This window comes from Mauremys reevesii, linkage group 17 (genome assembly GCF_016161935.1).
Source record: "Mauremys reevesii isolate NIE-2019 linkage group 17, ASM1616193v1, whole genome shotgun sequence".
Lineage (NCBI taxonomy): Eukaryota > Metazoa > Chordata > Testudines > Geoemydidae > Mauremys > Mauremys reevesii.
This window is the reverse complement of record NC_052639.1, coordinates 18177921-18201671: the sequence shown is the minus strand read 5'-3', so window position 1 is coordinate 18201671 and position 23751 is coordinate 18177921. Positions and strand designations below refer to the sequence as shown.

General features: G+C 55.0%; 4 non-coding genes and 1 pseudogene across 4 annotated transcripts; 1 reads left to right on the top strand and 4 right to left on the bottom strand.

Annotated features, from left to right (window-relative positions):
* Positions 1–3334: 3334 nt before the first annotated feature.
* Positions 3335–3407, bottom strand: TRNAM-CAU. The gene has a single exon. It is a non-coding gene; the product is annotated as a tRNA-Met (tRNA).
* A 2409-nt stretch (positions 3408–5816) lies between these two features.
* Positions 5817–5888, bottom strand: TRNAA-UGC. The gene has a single exon. It is a non-coding gene; the product is annotated as a tRNA-Ala (tRNA).
* A 7608-nt stretch (positions 5889–13496) lies between these two features.
* Positions 13497–13569, top strand: TRNAK-UUU. Its single transcript has one exon. It is a non-coding gene; the product is annotated as a tRNA-Lys (tRNA).
* A 4239-nt stretch (positions 13570–17808) lies between these two features.
* Positions 17809–17881, bottom strand: TRNAR-UCG. The gene has a single exon. It is a non-coding gene; the product is annotated as a tRNA-Arg (tRNA).
* Positions 17882–23237: 5356 nt separating this feature from the next.
* LOC120385235 lies at positions 23238–23444 on the bottom strand (annotated as a pseudogene).
* Between the last annotated feature and the right edge of the window lie 307 nt (positions 23445–23751).

Sequence of the window (23751 nt, the reverse complement as noted above, 5' to 3'; positions counted from 1 at the left end):
TGACATTATCAGGGATACTGTTCCTGACGGCTTGTAGTCCATCTTTGTGTGGAACGTTGGTGTAGAGGCCTTCCACATCCATAGTGGCCAGGATGGTGTTTTCTGGAAGATCACCAATGGATTGTAGTTTCCTCAGGAAGTCAGTGGTGTCTCGAAGATAGCTGGGAGTGCTGGTAGCGTAGGGCCTGAGAAGGGAGTCTACACAGCCAGACAATCCTGCTGTCAGGGTGCCATTGCCTGAAATGATGGGGCATCCAGGATTTCTACGTTTATGGATCTTGGATAGCAGATAGAATACCCCTGCTGCTTTTGGCCTGCTGCTTCTCTGTCTGGGATGTTTTTGTCAGTCCTGGCACACAAAAAGGTATCATTGCAAGCGCCCACGAAGGCGAGATGAATTTTGCCTGCCTTGCTCAGCTTGACTTGCTTCCTCACCCCATTCCTGCCTTAGATCCTGGGTCGCCTGGTGGCTGAAGATGGTCCATTGTCTCGAGCGGTGCCAGAGCCTGACACAGTGCCCGGGCCGCCTTTGCTCTGCACATGCCGGCCATGCACATTTGCAAATGCTTTAAAGATCCTGTCAGTAAGTTCTGGAGACAGTTGCTCACCTTCAGAGGAAGCTCCTAAAATTGGCCTGTCTCACCCAGTGGTACATTGACCTCTGTTCAGACTGAGCCGAAGGGGGCTCGCTGCTGTGGCTGCCGCTGCTGTGAGGTGGCCACTGTTGCGGATGAAGCCATCCTGGAAGCACCTTCCACCTAGCCACCCACTGAAAATCCTGTAGGATGTAAGGTGGGAATAGAAGAACACGGGGGCAGGGGCCTTCCTAATCTCCCCCCTTCCGCCACTATTGGCCATCCCATACCTGGTGCTGCACCCAGTGGGGTAAAAAAAATACGGCCATATCGGAAGAGTCAGTTGGGTTCTTTATGGTTGTCCCGTCATTCTCCTCGGGCCTGACCTGCCCTCCAGCTCAGCCACCCACTGAAAATTGAAAAACAAAAAAGTAGAGCCGTACAAGGCTTCAAAGCCCACCAGGCCCAACCACCATTTCTAATACAGCAGAAAAGCCGCACTTCTCCTGACTAGGTAGGGACGTCCTATGGCCCCACAAGAAGTGGAAGGTCATCGTGTTCGGTCTCAGCAGCATTCGTGGAGCAGGGGGAAACACATGGCTGAGGTTAATGACAAGGTCCCCTTACGCCACCGGCTGAGCCATTCCTCACAGGCCAGCAACCATTTCTCCCAGTTCGCGTTCCCCACCTCGTCCCCAACCGAACGCTAGAAGGCCCAGCCATCAACCTGCAAACTCTTGCTGCCCTCCTCTTCCGCCCTGACTGATAGGGGGGAGTATTGAGCCTCCCTCCCTTAGGCCCTTCAGCATCCCTGGGAACACCAACACCGCCCAAGTGACTTTGGGCCAGTAGGTCAACCAATAGGGCTGCCTCCTAGGCCAGCCTGCAGCCCAGCTTCAGGACTCAGAGGAAATGGAGCTCGCATCCCTACCTACAGGACTCCAGGCACGGCCAGGCTTCTGGATCAAACGTCCCCTCTTGTGCTCAAGTCACAACAGCTAGCGGGTAAAAGACAGGCTTTCATGGCCTTTGAGAGAGCAAGATCAGGCCTTGGAAGACCCAGCAGGGTTTGTGGCACAGGAATTGTCCTCAGATCCCACCGAGACTTCAGCTCAGATTGCAGGATTCAAAGTCCCGAGTGCTGCCCTTACACCATGGGACCAATAGGGAACCCCCAGACCTCTGCTGAGCTCTGGTGTGGATGACCCTGTGGGGGCAGCCCTGCCTTTACTCACCAAGTTGGCCTGCAGCAGTTTGCTGCAGCTCCCAGAGGCCTTTCTTAAACCAGACTGAGAGGCCAGTGGGCATGTGAGGAAGTTGCCCCTTCAGTCCCAGGCAGTACATGGCCCTTCCTAGGAAAGAACAAGTCCTGGGGGAAAAGGTGATGTCAAATAACAACTTGGAGAGATGCCTTCTTTCCTTCTGTGGGGAACTGTTCCCTTTTTACCTGACCAGGAACTTGAACCCTGGACTCTCAGATTAAAAGTCTGATACTCTGCCAGCTGAGCTAGCCAGGCTTACACATAAATGAAGCAAATTTCATGAAGAAGAGAAACTAGTCATGAAAATGAAGGCAGGAAACAATACAGAAAACCTGCTACTCTCACTCTCTTAGCAGTCATCGCCCCAGCCTGCTCCTCCATCCGGCGCCCTGAGGTCTTATTCTTTTTTCAGTTAAATATCAAATCCAGGAGAAAACACAGTTATACAAAGCAAAATGAAATCACAAACAGAAATGTCATTGGAAATACAGAAATAAAAAAGGAAAATGCAATCCCCATCACTTTATCGTGTCTGGGCCATTCCTGTATCGAGCACCCGCAAAGGTCCTGTCTGCTTACAAGAAACCTGGAGGAACTCATACCACAGCCTGAACATGAAACTCAACTGCTCCCAGGTGCTGCAGTAAAACCCTTTCCCTGCTGTGACGTTGCACTCCATAGGATTTTATGAAAATATGCTAATGAGTGTGAATATAATGTAACTGGAACATTCTTCATGCAAAAGTTCTCTTGTAAGGTATCATTACACAGCTTATAATCTACTGTGTGTGTTCATCCTATTTGTATGAACCGATCATTCCTGTATCTGAAACTAGAAATATGAACTATAACTCTGAGGTCCTGTTGTAATGATGCAAAGTGTGGGCCATTAATAGTGGTTTGGACTCTTGATGGCTCCGATCAACCAGGACAATTGACTGGAGATGGCTCTGTCCTGCACCATCTGTGAGTCAGGCCAGGAAGAATGAAGGCTTGGGGGTCTCACAGGACATGTGACCATGTCACCTGGTACAGGAATCCATCTTAAACCTGGGGCTCTTCCCCAAGAGAGAGACAAGAATTCCTGCCTTGTACCAAAGCTGTATAAGGGGTGGAACTGAACAAACATGGCTGCAGTCATGAGACATCCCCTAGCTACCACCTGAGCTGGAACACGGACTATACGAGGTGAAAAGATTGGGCCCAGACATAAAATAAGTCTAGTCTGCAAAAGAAGCTTATTGGAAGATCTCTGAGGTTGAGATTTGATCTGTATTGAGTTTCATACTGTATTAGGCTTGGGCTTGCATGTTTTGTTTTATTTTGCTCTGTGAAAAATACAAGGTCCATAGAGAAGGAAAAGAAAATGCCCTAGAAAAGTCTGTGTGTGTGTGTGTGTGTGTGTGAGATGGGTGGGAGGGTGTCTAGAAACCACTTTCCTCTAGTTTCTTTTCTCTGATTTCCTGTAGAAAATCTGAAGCAGGGAGCAAGAGCCATTGCCTTTTCTGAGGCTTGAACTCAGGACCTTCAGATTATGAGACTGACACGCTGCCAACTGCGCTAAGAAGGCTTGGAAAAGTTTTAGGCTCAGTGTTTATAGGACCCTCCTACAGCAGTGACTGGGGCAGGGAAGGAGCCAGAGATGTGCTGGAAGAAGCAGGGAGCTCTGGTGACCAGAGACTTTTCATGGCAGCTTTCACAGCAGCAAAGAAATCAATTCAGGCTGCCAGTGAACAATCTACTGGAACTAATGGCAGCACAGGGGGGATGTTTCCAAGCTATGCACCTACTGCCACATTTTAGAACTTACTCTCCTTTTCCTAGTAGGGCACTTTCCATGCAAATTAAGCAAAGCAAGTTGGGAAACTACACAGGTAATAAAAACCAGTGCTCTAAATAAGGCTTGAATTCATAATCCCAGCAGTAGCCCCCTCTGCGCTAACCAGTTGCACCACTGCAGGTGCCTCTTAGGCAAAGCTGGGAAGCAGGCAGTTATCAGTCTCTGTGATTCAGACCTTTGCCTGGTAATTGAAAGGTTGATGCATCAAACCTAACTCAAGATGCGGCTTTTCAGCCATGAGACTCCAGGACATTTTGACAGAAAGAAAATCTCCTCTGTTTTGGTTTAGCCCCATTTGACTCCTTCTGCTCGTCTTCTCCCCCTCCCTCCAGTCTCTTTCCTTCCCCATTGGGGCCATGCAGAGGAGCCCCAGTCAGTCTCTGTCACAGAGTCTGTATCCCATAAAGGGAGGAGGAGGGAGGGGTTGCTCCAAAACACTGATAATGGGGTGGGGAGGGGTGGGCAAGGTTAGGGGGAGAAAGGATGGAGAATTAACAGTGGGGCCCAGAGATTCCCCAGATTGGGAGATCCCCTGCTGCCCCCATCAGCCAGCTGTGGGAAGAACAACTTGGGATTGCTTGGGGAAGCCACCTTTAAAAACACAAGTGTAACATTCTAGTTACATTTTAATAACACCAAAGCCTCCTCAATCCCAGGGTCACGATCACTGGAATGATTTTGCCTTGATATTTTACCAGCCGCAGACACAAAGCGAGTCAAATTACAGTTTCCGGTCGGAGTCAGTGCACACACAAGAATCCGGAGGCTTTTAATTCCTTAGGTTCTGCTGCCATTTCATTTCTGTCCTGTTCCAAGATTTATCATTGTGCAAAGCAACGTTAGGCCCTTGGGAGTGTCCCCCTCAGTGCTGCCTGCCACCCCTGGGCAATTTAAAAGGGCCCAGGGACCCCCGCCACCACCGCCAGCAGCACAAGGGGACTAAGGCGGTTTCTTGCCCGCCCTCACTCCATGTGGCTCACCACTCCCGGGAGGGGGTGGCACGTCCTGGTGTGGGGAGGTCTCCGTACGCTGCCCGCCCTGAGTGCCAACTCTGCCAGCTGTGGCAATGGGAGCTGCGGGGTGAAGTCTGCGGGCAGCCATGCACAGAGACACCCCTGGCCCTCCGGCAGGGGCTGCTGCCAGAGGAGGTGCAGGTTGCTTTTGGGAGATGCCGAGGTAAATGCTGCACCCCTCACCCTCTCCTGCACCCCAACCCCAACCCAGACCCCACACCTGCACCCAAACTCCCTCCCCGCGCTGGCCCCCTGCACACCCTCCTGCCGCACACCCCCCTGACAGAGCCCAGACCCTGCACCCAAACTCCCCCAGAGCCCAGCCCCTCTCCCTCCCACCCCCAAACTCCCTCCCCGAGCCTTAGGCACGTGTGTGTGGGGGGTGGGGCAGGACAGTCCCATTCTGGGCACCACCAAAAATTATACAAACCTGCTGCCCCCGTCCAGCCCAACCATCTGCTGATGCACCTCAGCCCACACCCCTGCAGGGTTTGAAGCTTCCATTGCTTAAATTCCAGGACACTGAGGGATTTCAGCTCCCCTTTGCCAGAGGAACTTCACCCCACTCCCAGCCAGGTTCTTGTCCATGGGATCACTGTAGGGGGGCTGGGTCCCGCTGGGTCTTTTCTCTCTCTGTGACAGGCCAGGGTGCAATAACTGGGGCATCTGAGCACCCAGGACCTTCTGTGGGGCTGCCATTCCCCTTCCCCTTCTGTGGTCTCATCAGTCATTGACTCCAGCCTTTTTTCTATCCATCATCAGCATCATCCCAAGCAAACTGCACTCGCCTCAAAAAGACAGTGTCCCCTGGTGGGTGTAAATCACTGACCTCTCTCCTCTCTGAGCACTGACTGCCCCTGTGTTTCCTTGCCTCTCAGTCTGTGCAGATGGGACCTTTCCCTCCAGTGCTGGAGGATTCGCCCTTCTCATCTACCCTTGTCCCAAGCAGCACAGCAGGTGGGAATCTTAAATGTACCAAGGTGACTTAGGAGCAGAAACCACCCCCCAGACCTTCCATGCAATTGGCACTTGCCCCTTACTGAGCAGGATTGAAACTGGTGCAGGGAGACTGCTGGGCCACATCCCCTCTGGGCATGAGCAAAGCACCAGGGTGAAAAAATGAACTTGGAGATGCTGGGGATTGAACCCAGGGCCTCATACATGCAAAGCATGTGCTCTACCACTGAGCTACATCCCCAGATGGTTTAGGTGGGCTATGGGTTACACTCAGAGCCCTCCTGTTTCCACTGCATCCAGTGACCTATAAGCCTCATGAGAAGCCCATTCCCCTCTCTGAGGGCCAATCCTGCTCTCCTGGAGGTTAATTGTTCATAGGGGTCACTTTGCAGCAGGGCCAGATTCTATGTGTGGGGCAGAGAGTTTGTGCCCTGGACTCAGGGTGCAGAGATACGCTCAGCCCTCTCCCCTGCATTGGGTGGGGGGTGCTGCCACCCCGTGCTGCAAGGTCATGGTGGGGGACGCTGTGAGCAGCTCAACACCTACCCTGGCGGCAGAAGCGGGGTGGGGAGCTCCAGATGTTTCCACCTGCCTGTGAAGTCCAGCTTTCCCCAGCACATTCACTGTGGTGCAATTGGGTCACTGTTTCCATGGCTGAACAGCAAAGAATCATTCCCAGTTTCCCTTCTATCGACAGCAGGATTAGCCTGTGTCAGTGGTTAATGAGGTGGATCTTGTGGTAGATTGTTATTCATTCCCCACCTTGACAATTCACACAGTCCCTTTCCTACTCAAATCCCCAGCACCTCGGTGATCCTGGTAGCAGGGGTTGGGTCCTGAGATTTTCAGGGTCCTTTTTCCCCTCCACCTGGAGTGAACTCAGCTTTTCCCCCATCCCAGACAATCCATGAAATAACAACAGGGGCATAAAGAAAGAGGGGAGGGAACATCTCACAGCCAGGGCTGGATGTGCCCAGGGCCCCCTGCTTGTCCATTGTTTCCATGGAATTTGGCCCCCTGCTTTGCACAAGGGACAGAGAAAGATCTTGCTGTTCCTGTGTCTGTGCAAGGAAAATTGTGCTTCCCTAGGAAAGAGAGGCGGGAAATGGCCCCATGGTGGGACAATATCCTCAGGATTAAGACCTAAGGACTCAGGCTGAGACCTGATAGAACTGCACGCATCTGGGATTTAACAAATTGTCTTCCCTGGAGCAGGGCCAGATCCAGCGTTTTTGCCGCCCCAAGCAGAGGGGAAAAAAAAAAAGCTGCAATCAGCAGCAAGTCCTTCCCTCCAAGAGGGCCAAACTGCTGCTGAAGCCTCCCCTTTCCTTTGGTCGCCCCAGGCACCTGCTTGCTGCTGTGGTGCCTGAAGTCAGCCCTGCCATGGAGACAGTGGGAAGATGGGGGCATCAGGAAAATACCATGGATTCGTTTACATTGCAAGTGAAGAATAACTGAAGCATTTCTGGTTTAAAGTCACTTTTCCCTGACTGGTAATTTAACGCAGGCGTTGGAAGTTATTGTGCAAAATCCTAACCACTATACAAGCAGGGAGCTGATGTTTTTTTTTTTCTCTCTTATGCTACACTTTCTTAGGCTACTTTCTATCCACTTTCTGAAACTGCTCCATTGTCCATTCCCTGAGGGCTGGGAGCAGAAAGTGCAGGAATCCCTGTACTCAGGGTCACAACCTGAGCCCAACCCAAGCCACTGAAACAAACTCAAATCATGCTTCCTCCAGCAGGATCACAGAGACACACAAAAAAACCCATGAGGAACAATCCTCCTCTGTCTTCATTTACCCCATCACAACCCTCTCAGCAGCCCGCTCTTGCAGGAAGGACACTGATTTGATAGGAGCTCTGGCATAGAGACCAAGGGAGGGGTGTTGCTCCCCCTGGGTGTGAGCTGATCACATTCTGATTCCATGTAACGGGCCTCTGAGCTTTGCCATCTTGTGAGTTCTGAGTGCTGAGACCCCTGGACCCTTCTGCTGGGAGCATGGTGATTGCACAACAGCTGCAAGCCCTTTTCCCGTCTCCTTGTCCTCCTCGGCTTCCCCAGATCTTCCCCACAAATGGTTCTATCAGGCGCTGGAGGGATCTAAGGACCTGCAGGTTTCCCTCACCTACCTCTTAAGGCAAACAGTGATTCCCTTCTCTGACACTCCTGGGTCAGGCTTCTTTTGAGTTTTTCCTCAGGGGACCTGATTCCCTGTGAAAATGTGTGTGTGGGGAACTGGCTTGTCTACCCCCTCTCTGGGAGCTGAGAAGCTTTTTCAGACTCTCCCCCACTAGATGAGTCCAACAGCACCTCCCACTGGTGGGAGAATCCTAAATGCCACCCTCCCCGCTGGTTACTCTGACCAGCTGATGGTGACAGCATGTTAAATCAACCCCAGCTCTCTGGGCTAGAGAGCAGCATCTAACCAGCCTTGTGACAGCTCCGGTTTGCTCGCTGGAGCCATAATGAACCAGGAAAGAAGGCAAATGTCAGACAGGGAACCTCAGCTCCGCAAATAAATGCCCTCAGGGCTCCTTCTACACTGCGACTGGGCACTTGACTGACTTCAAATCCGGCCAGCCCAGTTGATAGAGCATGAGACTCTTAATCCTGCCAGCATGAGTTTAAGCCCCATATTGGGCAGCAGCAACAGCTCTTAGGTGTCACTCTTATGCTTATAGTCACAGCCCAAAATGAAATAAATTCTCTGTCCGCTCTACAATCTAAGGCAGATCAGGTTCCTTCCTCTCTGAGCTTCAGTAAAACATGAAGAGAGAACAAATAGAATTTCCTCCTCTTCCATTCTACCCCAGGCAAGAAGAGGGGATAATAACCATTTAACAGATGACTGCAGAGAGAAAAGTTTGGTCTTTATAAATAGGATGATGATCAATTGGTCTCCATGTCCACTGACGGTAGGACAAGAAGTAATGGGCTTAATCTGCAGCCAGGGAGATTTACGTTAGATGCTGGGAACAGCTTTCTAACTCTGAGGTACGTCTACACTACGGGACTATTCCGAATTTGCATAAACCGGTTTTGTAAAACAGATTTTATAAAATCGAGTGCGCGCGGCCACACTAAACACATTAAATCGGTGTTGTGCGTCCATGGTCCGAGGCTAGCGTCGATTTCTGGAGCGTTGCACTGTGGGTAGCTATCCCGTAGCTATCCCATAGTTCCTGCAGCCTCCCCCGCCCCTTGGCATTTCCGGGTTGAGATCCCAGTGCCTGATGGGGCAAAAATCATTTTCGCGGGTGGTTCTGGGTACAGCCTCACCCCTCCCTCCCTTCCTCCCTGAAAGCGGCAGACAACCGTTTCGCGCCTTTTTTGCTTGGTGAACTGTGCAGACGCCATAGCACAGCAAGCATGGACCCTGCTCAGCTCCATACCGCAATCGTGAATGTTTTAAACACCTCGCGCACTCTCGTGCAGTATATGCTGAACCAGGACCTTCGAACCGAGGCGAGTAAGAGGCGGATCGGCAGCTGGCGATGACAGTGATGAGGCGTAGACACAGAATTCTCTCAAACCGCGGGCCCGGCGCTTTGGAGATCCTGATGGTAATGGGGCAGATTCTATCCATTGAACGCCGATTTTGGGCCGGAAACAAGCACTGACTGGTGGGACCGCATTGTGTTGCAGGTGTGGGACGATTCCCAGTGGCTGCGAAACTTTCGCATGCGTAAGGGCACTTTCATGGAACTTTGTGACTTGCTTGCCCCTGCCCTGAAACGCCATAATACCAAGATGAGAGCAGCCCTCACAGTAGAGAAGCGAGTGGCGATAGCCCTGTGGAAGCTTGCAACGCCAGACAGCTACCGGTCAGTCGGGAATCAATTTGGAGTTGGAAAATCTACTGTGGGGGCTGCTGTGATGCAAGTAGCCAAAGCAATCACTAAGCTGCTGCTACGAAAGGTTGTGACTCTGGGAAACGTGCAGGCCATAGTGGATGGCTTTGCTGCAATGGGATTCCCTAACTGTGGGGGGGCGATAGATGGAACCCATATCCCTATCTTGGCACCGCAGCACCAGGGTACCCAGTACGTAAACCGGAAGGTACTTTTCAATGGTGCTGCAAGCACTGGTGGATCACAAGGGACGTTTCACAAACATCCACGTGGGATGGCCAGGGAGGGTTCATGACGCTCGCGTATTCAGAAGCACTACTCTGTTTAAACGGCTGCAGCAAGGGAATTACTTCCCAGACCAGAAAATAACAGTTGGGGATGTTGAAATGCCTGTCGTTATCCTGGGGGACCCAGCCTACCCCTTGATGCCATGGCTCATGAAGCCATACACAGGCAGCCTGGACAGTGGTCAGGATCTGTTCAATTACAGGCTGAGCAAGTGCAGAATGGTGGTGGAATGTGCATTTGGCCGTTTAAAGGCTCGCTGGCGCACATTACTGACTCGCTCAGACCTCAGCCAAACCAATGTCCCCTATGTTATTGCTGCTTGCTGTATTCTCCACAATCTCTGTGAGAGTAAGGGGGGAGACCTTTATGGCGGGGTGGGAGGCTGAGGCAAATCACCTGGCCGCTGATTACGCGCAGCCAGACACCAGGGAGATTAGAAGAGCACACCAGGAAGCGGTGCGCATCAGAGAAGCTTTGAAAATGAGCTTCATCAATGGCCAGGGTACAGTGTGACTGCTGTGTTTGTTGATGAACACCCAACCCCCTTGATTGACTCAGTCCCTGTAAGCAACTCCCCCTCCCCTTCGAGTACAGCTTACTTATGCAAATAAAGTCACTCTCATTTAAAAAGCATGAATTCTTTATTAATTCATTATAAAAAGAGGGAGAGAAGTAAGGGTGTGCTTTGGGAGGAGGAAAGGAGGGATGGAGAAGGCCATTAAAAAAAAATTCAGAGTAACGACATCCTTCTGGTTGGGCTGTCCACGGGGGTGGAGTGGGCAGGTGCACGGAGCCTCCCCCCACGCGTTCTTACACGTCTGGGTGAGGAGGCTAAGGAACATGGTGAGGGTTGAGGGTGGTTATACAGGGGCTGCAGCGGCACTCTGTGATCCTGCAGCCGTTCCTGAAGCTCCACAAGACGCCGGAGCATGTCAGTTTGATCACGCAGCAGCCCCAGAGTTGCATCCCGCCACCGCGGATCTTCCTGCCGCAACCGCTGATTTTCCTGCCGGTCTTCCTGCCGCCACCTCTCATCTCGGTTGTCCCTCCTGTCCTCACGTTCACTGGCCTCTTTCCTGTAATTTGAAACCACGTCCTTCCACTCATTCAGATGAGCTCTTTCATTGCGTGTAACTTCCATAATATCCGAGAACATCTCATCTCGCGTCTTCTTTTTCCTCCGCCTTATCTGTGCTAGCCTTTGGGATGGAGGAGGGATGGTTGAAAAATTTGCAGCTGCATGAGGGAGATAAATATTTAGAAAGATACATTTTACAGAACAATGGTTATACTGTTTCACAGTGAACATCACTATTCACCTAGCACATGTGATTTCCCTACAAGGTCGCATTTTCATCTTAATAGTGACTGCTTGCAGCTCTGGGGTTACAGATCTCACAGACACATCAGGTCCAGGCATCAGAATTCAGCTTGCATGCGGCCATGGTAAGCCACTGTCTCAGTGATTTACCCCTCCCCCCCAACGCATGGCTAATACCACGCTAGCTCCCTGCTAATCAACAACCTTCCCCCTCCCCCCCACCCACTGCTTGTCCGGTAGCTTGGGGAAGATCGCCTCGCTGGTGACCAAACAGAAAAGATCATTGGCATTTCACTCCTCCCCTCCCCCCGCTTCGCTACGTGCAGGAAAGTGTTTTTTTTAAGCTGCTGCATTCCACGAACCCAGTAGAGAAATGGCCACCCCCCTTACTTAAATTCCTGATTTTTAACCAGGTTATCCTGAACGATATCACTTTGCTGAGGATAACAGAACAAGATAAAGAGCGGATGCTTCTTGAATGCCAGCAGTCCCCGGGACCATACACTGCGATGCTTTGCCACGCAATGATCCCTGATTACTTGCTACATGCATGGCATGGTAAAGTGTCCTACCATGGTGGGCGGAACAAGGATGCCTTGCCCAGAAACCTTCTGCAAAGGCTTCTGGAGTACCTACAGGAGCGCTTCATCGAGATGTCCCTGGAGGATTTCCTCTCAATCCCGGACATGTTAACAAACTTTTCTAAGTAACTATACTGTCTGCGAATGCATCCCAAGTCCTCAGGGCAAATCAATCATTAAAAAGGCTTGCTTAAAAACACTGTTTGCTATTTGCAAAGTACACTCACCAGAGCTCCCTTCCATGGCGTCATTCTCTGGAATAGTTGCTTGTGAGGGCTGGGAGCAGGGTAATTCCGTCAGGGTGATAAAAGCTCCTGGCTGCTGGGGTCACGGAGTGCTGTGTGCTCTCGGCTAGGTCTTCCTCTTCTTCTTCCTCTTCATCTTCCCCGTCTGCATAATCCTCAGACATGGCAGAGATTACAACCCCCACCTCGGAATCCACGGTCAGGGGTGGGGTACTTGTGGCGCAGCCCCCTAAAATTGCATGCAGCTCAGCATAGAAGCGGCATGTTTATCGACCTGCCCGGACCTTCCGTTTGCTATTTTGGTTTTCTGGTAGGCTTGTCTGAGCTCCTTAACTTTCACTCTGCACTGCACTGAGTCCCTGCTGTGGCCTTTATCCGTCATAGCCTTAGAAATTCTTTCAAATACTTTTTCATTTCGTCTTTTGGAACGCAGTTCTGTTAGCACTGAATCCTCTCCCCATATAGCGATCAGATCCAGTACCTCCCGAGCGGTCCATGCTGGGGCTCTTTTTCGATTCTCAGGAGACTGCATTGTTAACTGTGCTGATGAGCTCTCCACGCTGGGGAAGCAGGAAATGAATTTCAAAAGTTCGCGGGGCTTTTCCTGTATACCTGGCCAGTGCATCCGAGTTGAGAATGCTGTCCAGAGCGGTCAGTGGTGCACTGTGGGATACCGCCCGGAGGCCAATACCGTCGATTGCGGCCACACTAACCCTATTCCGATATGTTAATACCGATATTAGCGCTACTCCTCTCGTCGGGCAGGAGTACAGAAACCGATTTAAAGAGCCATTAAAATCGATATAAGGTGCCTCCTAGTGTGGACGGTTGTGGCGTTAAATTGGTTTTACGCTCCTAAAACCGATTTAAACGCCTAGTGTAGACCAGGCCTCAGCCTCCTACTTCACCAATGTCAGACTCTGAGTGCAGTTAAGCTCTGGAATAGGCTCCCAAAGGCGTCTGTGGTGTCTCTCTCCTCAGAGGTTTTTAAGAACAGGTTGAACAAACCTCTGTCGAGGAGACTCTGCATATACTTGGTCCCATAGACAACCTGCTCTGGCTCTATCTGCTACCTTCATCGTGTTTGGATGTAAAGGTGGGAAATGATGGGGAAATTGGCCCCTCTTTCCAGTTTAAATGTTGTAACTTCTACATCTAGACCAGGGTGGCCAACCTGAGCCAACGTAACTGCCAAACGTGCACCTTTGTATGCAACTGCTGAGTCAGTTGTGAACCTTGCTACCATTATCATTATCCCTTTGAAATGATGATGGTGATGGACACTTGGCTGTATATCCCAGCGTGCCCTGGACGTCTACAGGCTGCATTAGCCAATCCAACCATTCGGCACTTGCAGATGGGCACCTCTGTATTGTGCCTGAGTCTTGTACAGCTATGAATGGCTGGTAGATACCGACACTTTCCCGTCTTTTTAACCAGCACTAATACCCAGCCAGGCCAGGGCTGGGAAGAGAGAGCAGCAGGTTTCCCCTATTGTTTCCCACTCATTTTTTCTTGACTAGCTTCACCTCTGCACCAACTTGAAGTTTTTTTATGTGAGCCTGGCTAGCTCAGTTGGTAGAGCATCAGACTTTTAATCTGAGGGTCCAGGGTTCAAGTCCCTGGTCAGGTAATAAACTTCTCACTATTTTTGTAAAAATCTGATTTTCTGGAATCTTCTTCGGGTGTTACTCTTTCTCTTCAGGATTTTGCAAATCCTAAGAAGGGCCTTTGTGTGGGGGGGATTGAAGGGGCAACTTCCTGACAGCCCCTCTGACCTTGCAGCCTGGAGGAATAAAGGCCTCTGGGCATAGAGCATGTTCCTTCCCTGCACACGCAAACACACAGAATATCCCTAAGGAATTAGAATCACCTGCTGCCTTCCCCTGTCCTGCTGGATCCCCAAATGAGGACGCTCTTCAGCCCGAACCCATGTCCCCTCTATTCCCAGTGCCCCTCAATCCCAACCCACAGGCCCCCCTCCTCACGCTGCTCCTCAATCCCAACCCACAGCTCCCTCCTTCCCTCCAGCAGCAGGTGCTTCAGACCCCCTCAGGAAGATTTTCTTGCAAGGTTTCGTGTACGAGTCTGCATGTGGATTTCACAGTATGTTGGAAATAGGTTGGGTTGCTTGCCGAAATGATCACTGGTGGCTGGTGTTGGATTCCCAGTCTCCATGTTACAGGGGCAGGAGAAACAAAGGGTTGTTATCCTTGTTGTGTGAATCAAGGACTCAACCCTCGGTGCAAACTAAATGAGCTGCCCACAGATTCTGGCAGCCACAATGAGCATTTGGTGCAAGAGCCCAGACCTGCCCCTGTCCCAGAGGAGGATCATCCACGAGGGGCTTGGACCACTGACCTATCAGCTCTTAACTCCCAAACTTTGAGTAACTCTATTATCAGTGCCAGTGAGTGTAATTTAAACCATAAGAAAAACCACACTGGGCTAGACCAAAGGTCCACCTAGCTCTGTATTTTGTCTTCTGACAGTAGCCAATACCAGGTGCTCTAAAAGCATCTCAACAAGGCACCACTAGGAGTTGAACCCAGCATCTCCTGTTTACAAAACAGGTACTTTAACCAGCTAAGCCATGGTGCCTGCCTGTGACTAAAGTAAAGTGTCTGCTCACACCTGACTCCCTGCCATCCCCCCCTGGGCCCCACGAAGCAGAGCCGCAGGGTGTGTGTGTGTGTGTGTGTGTGTGTGTGTGTGTGTGTGTGTGTGTGTGTGTGTGTGTGTGTGTGTGTGTGTGTGTGTGTGTGTGTGTGTGTGTGTGTGTGTGTGTGTGTGTGTGTGTGTGTGTGAGAGAGAGAGAGAGAGAGAGAGAGAGAGAGAGACTCTCTGGCCAGGTCTGCACTACACAGTTATTTGAGCCCAATTATATTGCTCAGGTGTGTGAAAAACACACAACGCTCCCTCGGTCGGCAGCTTGTGGCTGGTGCACACACTGCAATGCCACGTCTGGTGACAAAACTGCCCTGTTTTGCTGACAAAATAAAACCACTTCGATGAGAGGTCTAGAGCTTTTTCCAGCAAACTTGAAGTGACAGAGTGTCAGTGTAGATGCTGCTGTTCATTATATCACCATAACTGGCCTGTGCCAGTATCCCACAATGCCCTCTGTGAACTCGCCTGCCCTGCATTCCTGCTACAGAGCCATGGGGCCCTCCCCTTTCATCGCTCCAGGAAGTTCTGACAGCTGAGCCTGCTGCTCTGCTCCGGCAGCCAGGAGCAAATCACTGCCGTGGATGCTGCTCTCTCCCGCCCTGCGAACACAGAGCAGGTGGTGGGAACTTCCATACATTGGGGAGGCACCGGCATCCGAACTGTGACACCCCCAGGACACCCCTTCCCTCGAGGAGGCTCTTACCTTCTAAACAGGGACGGCGGGTCTCTAGTAAAATCATTAAAGGAAGGAGAAAACTCGAAAGAGGTTCCTCCTGGCGCTCACGTCCGTGAACCCGAATACTCTCTCAGTCCTCAAAGAGAGACCTGGAGAAGGAGACTTGCTGAAGCAAAGCCACAGGGTCTCTGAGGTTTCCCTGGCCCCTCGCCCCTGTCCTGCCTGGCTGATGTCAGCATCTCTCTGTGAGGTCACCACCTCCCCACCACCTTTGACCAATAGCCTGAGGTCCTGCAAAAGGCCTTTGTGATGTCACTGCCTGTCACGGACTCACAGATCGTGCCCACTCTTGGCCCCGTGCGGTCCATGGGGGGTGCCCCTTTCAGTGCGACAGCCCTTCACGGGGGTCCACTCTCTCTCGGGGTCAGGCCCCCCACCTCCTGGAGCCGCACCTCTCTGAGCCTTAGCACGTCTGTCTCTCGCCGTGGGCCCCCTCAGGGAGTCCACGCGCTCTGGACCCCCTGGGCCTCCTCACCCCCGAAGGGGATGATGCCCCCTGTTCGCTAAACCGGAGTGACTCTCAGCCAGCATAAAACAGGAGGGTTTATTGAGAGTTGAACACAGCACAGGAAACTCTCAGGGCCTCAGGCCTGGCCTCTCACAATAACAGCACATCCCAGTCCCCTTGCAGCCAGGTGGGCTCTGCCGGCTTCCCCTCGCCAGCCCCGAGCCCCCCGCTTCCCAGCTGGGCCTCTGATATCCCCAGCCCCAGGGCCGGCTCCAGACCCCAGCACGCCAAGCACGCGCGTGGGGCGGCCCTATCCCGGGGGGGCGGCAGGCTGGGCCGGCGGATCTGCCGCAGTCATGCCTGCGGGAGGTCCACCGGAGCCCCAGGACGACCGGACCTGCTGCAGGCATGACTGCGGAGGGGGCGCTCGTCCTGCGGCTCCAGTGGACCTCCCGCAGCTGCGGACAGTTCGCTGGTCCCGTGGCTCGGCTGGACCTCCCGCAGGCATGCCTGCGGAAACTCAAGCGGAGCCGCCGGACCTGCGAACCGTCCGCAGCTGCGGGAGGTCCAGCCGAGCCGCGCGACCAGCGGACCCTCCGCAGTCATGCCTGCGGGAGGTCCGCTGCTCCCGGGTCTCCGGGGCACCTCCCGCGCATGACTGCTTGGGGTGGCCAAATAGGTAGAGCCGCCCCTGCCCGGCCCCAAGCTCCACCTATGTGCATTGTCTTTTCTCCAGGTAAACAGGGTTGCCTGGGCCTCCTCTCCTCTCCGGGGTCCTCTCTCTGCAGCCCATTTTATTCCCACTGGCCAGAACCGGCTGTGACTCCTGAGCTGGGTCTCCGGATGACCAGGTCACCAGTCGCTGGGGTCTCCATCCTCCAGGCCATCAGCCGGGGTCCCAAGTCCCTCTCCGATCCTCTGTAACAACAAACTCCCTCTCCCTTCACCTCGTTAAACCAGTAACACCTGGGGACACTGAGTCCCACTCCCTGTGCATGTGAACTACTGGAAAACACAGAAAACCCCAAGAAAATCCTCCACTTCGTCACAGAGCCCAGCACCTCTCCTCCTCTGGGCACCTAGAGCAGAGGCAGCTGGTGCTGACGGCTCCAAGGGAAGGCTTAAAAGCCACAGAGCAGCCGAGGGCAGGGCAAGAGGAGGGCAGGCCCATGCCTATGTGTGGCCTTCAGACAGGCACAAAAACACCCAGCCAGGCTGCTCCCTGCCGTGCCAAATACCAGGGGCGGCTCTAGCAATTTCGCCGCCCCAAGCACGGCAGCACGCCGCAGGGTGCGCTCTGGCGGTCGCCGGTCCCGCGGCTCCGGTGGACCTCCTGCAGACGTGCCTGCGGAGGTTCCGTTGGTCCCATGCCTCCGGAGGAGCATCCGCAGGGACGCCTGTGGAAGGTCCACCGGTGCCACCTGCCACCCTCCCAGCGACAGGCAGAGTGCCCCCCGCGGCATGCCGCCCCAAGCACGTGCTTGGCGTGCTGGGGTCTGGAGCCGGCCCTGCCAAACCCCCACTGAAGGCCACCCACAGACCAGCATGCAGGGCAGCTGCTGATGCTCTGTGGCCATTATCGAAGACGGTAGGAAAGCAGGGCCAGCCCCCTTGGTGGCGCCTCTTACCGTTCCCACTCCAGGTGCTCACTTTGGCAGTGGGGCAGGAGATTTTACCCCAAGAGGCTTTTCCCCAGCTGGCGAGAAGCAGAGAAACACCCAGGCTCCCAAGGTGCTATGTAGCAACCCCCGTCCAGCACAGGGACAGGCACACACTTGGAAGAGGGAAACTGCTCCACACGCTAGCCCGGGCAGCCGCCCATTTTCTTTGGCAAGTCAGGAAGGGCAAAGGTGAGACTGGAAGCACCCGGGGCTCATGCCCCAGCCTTTGTGACACCCAACCCCCAACTCCTTCCCGGGGCTCTAGCTGAAGCCAGAGCATTGGCCTGAGCGGCCAAGAAGAGGTTCCAGCCCTGAAGGGAGCAGGACTTTCAGCCCAAAGGTAAAACTGCACAAGCACAACCACGAAGGGACTCGAACCCTCAATCGCCTGATCCGAAGTCAGGCGCCTTATCCATTAGGCCACGTGGTCACACAGAAAAAAAGCCCTCCAGGCACTTCTTTGGAAAAGGCAGACACTGATGCATCCAATGAAGTGGGGATTCACCCACAGCTCATGCTCCAATACGTCTGTTAGTCTATAAGGTGCCACACGACTCTTTGCTGCTTTTGCAGACACTGTGTTTCTCAGGTCAGCTACTGAGGGGGACCAAGACTCTCTGGGCACAAAAAGTCAAGTTCCCAGTGAGATGTGAGACTTAATTCTCTGGAGCCAGGTGCAGGGCTTTGGCAGGGAGGCTCAGGCATGGGGGATTGAGGTGCAGCGGACGGACCGGCTGTCTAGGTGCAGAGATTTAGTCTCCCTGAGGAGGAGGAGGGGGAATCCTGCTGACAGGCAGTGGCCAGGGCCGGTGCAACCACTAGGCGAACTAGTCGGCCGCCCAGGGTGCCAAGTGGTTGGGGGCACCAAAAAGCACACTCAGGGGGGGCAGTGGAGTGGAGATGAGCTGGGGCAGGGGGCTGGGAGGTGCGGGGGGAGGGCTGCCCGCAGCCAGTAACGGGGAGGGGCGTGCAGGGGAACCGCTCCTGTCCCAGCTCACTTCTGCCCCGTCTTCTCCCCTGAGCACGCTGCCCCCACTCTAATTCTCCTCCCCTCCCAGGCTTGCCGCACTAAACAGCTGATTGGCACCGCAAGCCTGGGAGGCGGGAGAAGTGGAGCGGAGGTGAGCTGGCGAGCGGAGCAGCTGCGGGGGGCTGCCCGGAGCTTCCACATGGCCGCTGCCCCTGCACTCACTGCATGGTAAGTGGGTGACCCAGCCCCAGCCTGGTCCACTCCTGGCTCCCAGCCACGCCGCCGGCGAGTGCTGTGGGGCAGTTCCCCCTCCCCCAAGCTTGGGAGCCAGGGGAGCAGCGCAGGCTGGGGCGCCCGGCCTCCATGGGGAAGCAGAAGGGGCTGGCCCCAGGCCATCGTGGGACATGGGGCTGGCTAATTCCTGCGGAAGTGGTGTGACCCAGCCCCAGCCTGCTCTGCTCCCCTGGCTCCCAGGCTTGTGTTGGTGTTGGCTGGATTTGTGCGGGTGTTTGTGTGTGTGTGGCTGGATTCATGCATGTGTTCATGTATGTTTGCAATTGTGTGTGTGTGTGTGTGCTCTGCTGCCTTCTGCCGGCACGACAACCGTTTCTCCGTTTGTCACAGCCCCCATACCGTCGACCCCGATGGTGATTTCCCCATCTTACAATGGCTGGCTGGCCTGACCTTTCTCCCCTCTGTGGAGTGTGGCAGGGGCTGCAGCTCACCCCCTATGGGGCAGGAGTGCCAAGGTGCGGGGTGCTGGGCTCCAATGCACCTGGAGAGCAGCTCAGGTGAGGAAGGGCAGGGCCTGTGGTGTTCGTTGTGCGTTGCCTGGTGCTGGGCCATTGCACAATCCCCAGCCACGCCGCACAGTGCACACCGAGAGGGAGTGGGGGCCAAGCAGATGATCCAACACGAGGATCATTCTCATGGGTAGCTGTCCAGTGGCAGTGAGTTCCACAGGCCTCGGCACATGCTGTGTGGGGCAGGAGGTCCTTGTATTTGGAGCAGTGGGAGTGAACTGTGTGCAGTTGTGTCTCTGAGCACGATTGTGAATATTGTGGTGTGGGGGGAGTGATTGTGAGTGTGGCTGGGGGTGTGATTGTTTCTCTCTTTGGGGTTGGGCTAGCATGTCCCTCTGGGTGTGTTGTGTGTGAGTGTTCTTGGGATTGTGTGAGTCCCTTTGTGTGTGTGTGTGTGTGTGTGTCACTTGCTGCAGGATACAAAATCCTGCAAAGCCACCACACACACAGAGTGGGGCTCAGCCCCACCAGCAGGAGGCAGCAGGGACACACACGTCTCTCCGGGGCCCGCGGGCACATTTCCCCAACCCGCCCCGGCACTGTGCTGGGGCCCCCCCCGGGGGGGGGGCCGGGCCCGGGGGCGGGGGGGGGGGGGGGCCAGGGCTTTGGGTGTATGGGGCGGGGGTAAGGCTTTGGGGAAGGGGCGGAGCAGGGCTTTAGGGGCAGGCACAGCGGCGGGCGGGGCTTTGGGGCGGGCACAGCGGGGCTGGGAAGGACTCATTCCGGCCGGGGCGGGTCTGTCCGGGGTGTCGCTGTCCCTGCAGCGGGTGTTTAGAGCCGGGCTCCCCGGGGCAGGGGCGGGGCAGCGGGGTGCAGGGGCGGGGCTTTGGGCGGGCACAGCGGGGCGGGGCTTTGGGGCGGGCACAGCGGGGGTGCAGGGGCGGGGCTTTGGGGCGGGCACAGCGGGGCGGGGCTTTGGGGCGGGCACAGCGGGGTGCAGGGGCGGGGCTTTGGGGGCGGGCACAGCGAGGGCGGGGCTTTGGGGCGGGGGCAGGGGGGTGCAGGGGCAGGGCTTTGGGGCGGGCACAGCGAGGGGCGGGGCTTTGGGGGCGGGCACAGCGGGGGCAGGGGCAGGGCTTTGGGGGCGGGCACAGCGGGGGCAGGGGCGGGGCTTTGGGGGCGGGCACAGCGGGGGTGCAGGGGCGGGGCTTTGGGGGCGGGCACAGCGGGGCTGGGGCTGGGAAGGACTCATTCCGGCCGGGGCGGGTCTGTCCGGGGTGTCGCTGTCCCTGCAGCGGGTGTTTGGAGCCAGGCTCCCGGGGCAGGGGCGGGGGCAGCAGGGGCGGGGCTTTGGGGGGCGGGCACAGCGGGGGCGGGGCTTTGGGGGCGGGCACAGCGGGGCAGGGGCAGGGCTTTGGGGCGGGGCACAGCGGGGGTGCAGGGGCGGGGCTTTGGGGGCGGGCACAGCGGGAGGGCGGGGGTTTGGGGGCGGGCCCAGCGGGGCTCGGGGGCGGAGCAGGACTCACTCCGGCCGGGGGCGGGTCTGTCCGGGGGTGACGCTGTCCCTGCGGCGGGGGTGTGGAGCCGGGCTCCCCCGTGGCAGGGGGCGGGCCGGGGGCAGCGGGCGTCGGGGGGTGACACGCGGCCGGTGCCTGGGCCCGGCGGACCCACCCGGCCGCTTTGTACGGGGGGGGAAGGGGCGAAGCGGCGCAGCGCGGGGCAGCGTCACACCCTGCACCGGGGGGCGGGGCTCTCTGGGGGCGGGGCGGGGATGAGGAGTTGCGCTGGGGGGAGGTGTCAGGTTGACCCAGGGACCCGCCCTCACCTGGGCTGGAGAGGACGGAGGCGCCCCGGGGCAGGCTGGGAGTTGAAGTTCCTGGCTCGTCTCAGAGCGGAGGTGACGGCAGGTTGCTCAGGCAACGCGCCCCCTCCCGGTGCACTCTGGGAAGCGTAGTTCTCTCTCTCTCTCTTACACGCGACCTTCTATTGGAGGAGGGGCCGTAACTCGTCACTTCGCCGCGCCCCTCTCCGCTCCCTGATTGGCGGAGAGAGCGCGGGACAGAGACTGGGAGGCGCCGGTTCCCTCGGCCCCAGGCTTCGCTGCCCCCCCCCGCTCCCCCGGGCGCGCGCTGCGATCGTTGGGATTCGAATCCCGCTCGCGGCCAGGGGCGGTCCCGGAGCGGGGGAGGGGGCTGGGCTGCTGCGCTCTGTCCTCTCCTTATGCCGCCCAGGTGGTGGGGAAGGTGACCTGGAGGCAGGGAGCCCCGATGTCGCTCCTTGCTCCCCCCTCACAGCCCCCTAGGGGGGCACAGCCCAACATTGGGGGGAGCAGTAGCTACATATGCGAGTTGCACTTTAATGATACAGAGATTGCCCTAAAGCACTTTATATTTCACAGTGTAAATATTTGTAATAAAACTATATATAGTGAGCACTGCACACGTCGTATTCTGTGTTGTAATTGAAATCAATATATTGAAAATGTAGAAAAACAAAATATAATCCCGTAATTTTAAATTGGTATTCTATTGTTTAACGGTGCGATTAAAACAGATTAATCATGATTTTTTTAAAGTTAATAGCGTAAGTTAACGGCAATTAATTGACAGCCCTAGATTTGAATGTTTCTGTCACATGCAGGACAAGCTGGAATATCCGTGTGCAGGGAAAGAGCCTGGGGGGAATTGTGCTGTGAAATTATTTCCTGTTCTGACATGTCCCCAGTTGCCTTTTTTGCCCTAACAGGCTGCAGTGCAACATCCATGTTTTGCTCCAGCTCATTCCGTCCTCCCAGGGGCCGGGGAAGGGAAATGGCTGCGGTGGAGCCAGTTGAGGAGGGATGATCAGGAGTTGCTGGCGGTTCCCTTGGCGGGGAGAAAGGGCAGTAAATACATAGGGGGTGGGAACTTCCAGGAAGGTTGGTCTGGGTGGGAGAGGGCAGGAAATTCCCAGGGTGGGGGACAGGGAGTGACTAACCTGCTGGGATTTGTTTACTGTGAGGCTCCAGCATTTCTCAAGTGTGGCCACCAGGGGCTTTTATTGTGGCCACAGGCTCCTGGGCTGTAATTGAGGGGGAGTCAGGGGCAGCAAAGCAGCGGCTCTTTCCCCCGGGCTGCCTGCAGGGGCTGGTCCCTACCCCCTTCCGGAGTCATAAACACTGCAGGAGCAGGCAACCAGTGGGAGTTCCCCACCTCCCCACGTGCGGTGGGGCTCAGGCTTCAGGCTTCTGCTCTGGGATGGTGGGCGACAGGCCCAGTCAAGATACATGGAACATAGGCTGGGTGGGGAGAAGTCTGTGTAACTCATCCAGTTATTGATATACATGTGACCTCGAATATTGCCAATCTGTGTGTGTCCCCCACACACACACAGAACCCCCCCCCGCCCCCAACCAACCATCTCCCAAACAGACCCTCAGTCTGGAAAGCATTCATCCCTCATATTGTTGAAAAGACTCACAGCAAACAGAAGAATCTCAGCTTTTAAAACAATCCTCCAGCAAGCAGGGCCGGCTCCAGACCCCAGCGCGCCAAGCAGGCGCGTGGGGCGGCGTTGTTGGGGCAGGGCGGTATTTGGCTCCGGCGGACCTTCCGCAGTCATGCCTGCGGGAGGTCCACCGGAGCCCGGGACGAGCAGACCTGCCGCAGGCAAGACTGCGGCGGGTCCCCTCTTCCCGCGGCTCCACTTGAGCTCCCACAGGCATGCCTGCGGCGGGTGCGCTGGTCCCGCGGCTCGACGGAGCTCCGCAGGCATGCCTGCGGATGCTCCACCAGAGCCGGGACCAGCGCACCCGCCGCAGACACTTCTGCCCCGGCCACGGACGGGAAGGGCGGCGCGGCGCACCGCCCTGCTTGGGGCGGTGTAATTTCTAGAGCCGCCCCTGCCAGCAAGACAAAGAAACTCACATCTGTAGACTCAGAAAACACTCCCAAGAAATTTTAACAATATGTTGTTATGAAGAAACCAAAGTGCTAAAGAGGCCTGATTTTTCAACTACTTTAAATTTTTTTTCTCAAATCAGCATCTTTAGAGTGAAACTTTTCTGCTTTTCTAACCAGACAATTCTCCCCAAAAGAAGAGAGACTGGTCCTGGAGACACTGCAATACCAGGTCAATGCATGGGGTGGACAGAGCAAGCTCCTATTCCATCCCCTTGTTTCAAAAATAAATTTAACATACAGTCCTCCAACAAAGGACCTATCAGATATTAAACTGATAAGAACAGATATAACTTAGATAATATTTTTTACCTCAAGGTTCCCCAGACACAGATAAGGTTTTCATCTCGAGGCCAAAAGACCAAAACATCAAGACATTTGATCACAGCCTTGAAGAGACCAAGAGACTACTCACCCCTCTGAGCTCAAAAAGTCAAGAAGCAAATTTAAAGTTTATTAGAGCATATTTAAAAATAAACGATACAAAATGTTTGAAGAGTCAGTTATTGTGTCATTGGGGGTAGGATACAGGCTGTAGGGGGATATTAGCGTTTGGGTATTGGACGGCACATACATATACACAGTCTGTCATGTCCCCAATGCGGGTATATGGTGGGTGAGTTCAAGGTACAGCCAACAAGCAGTGAGG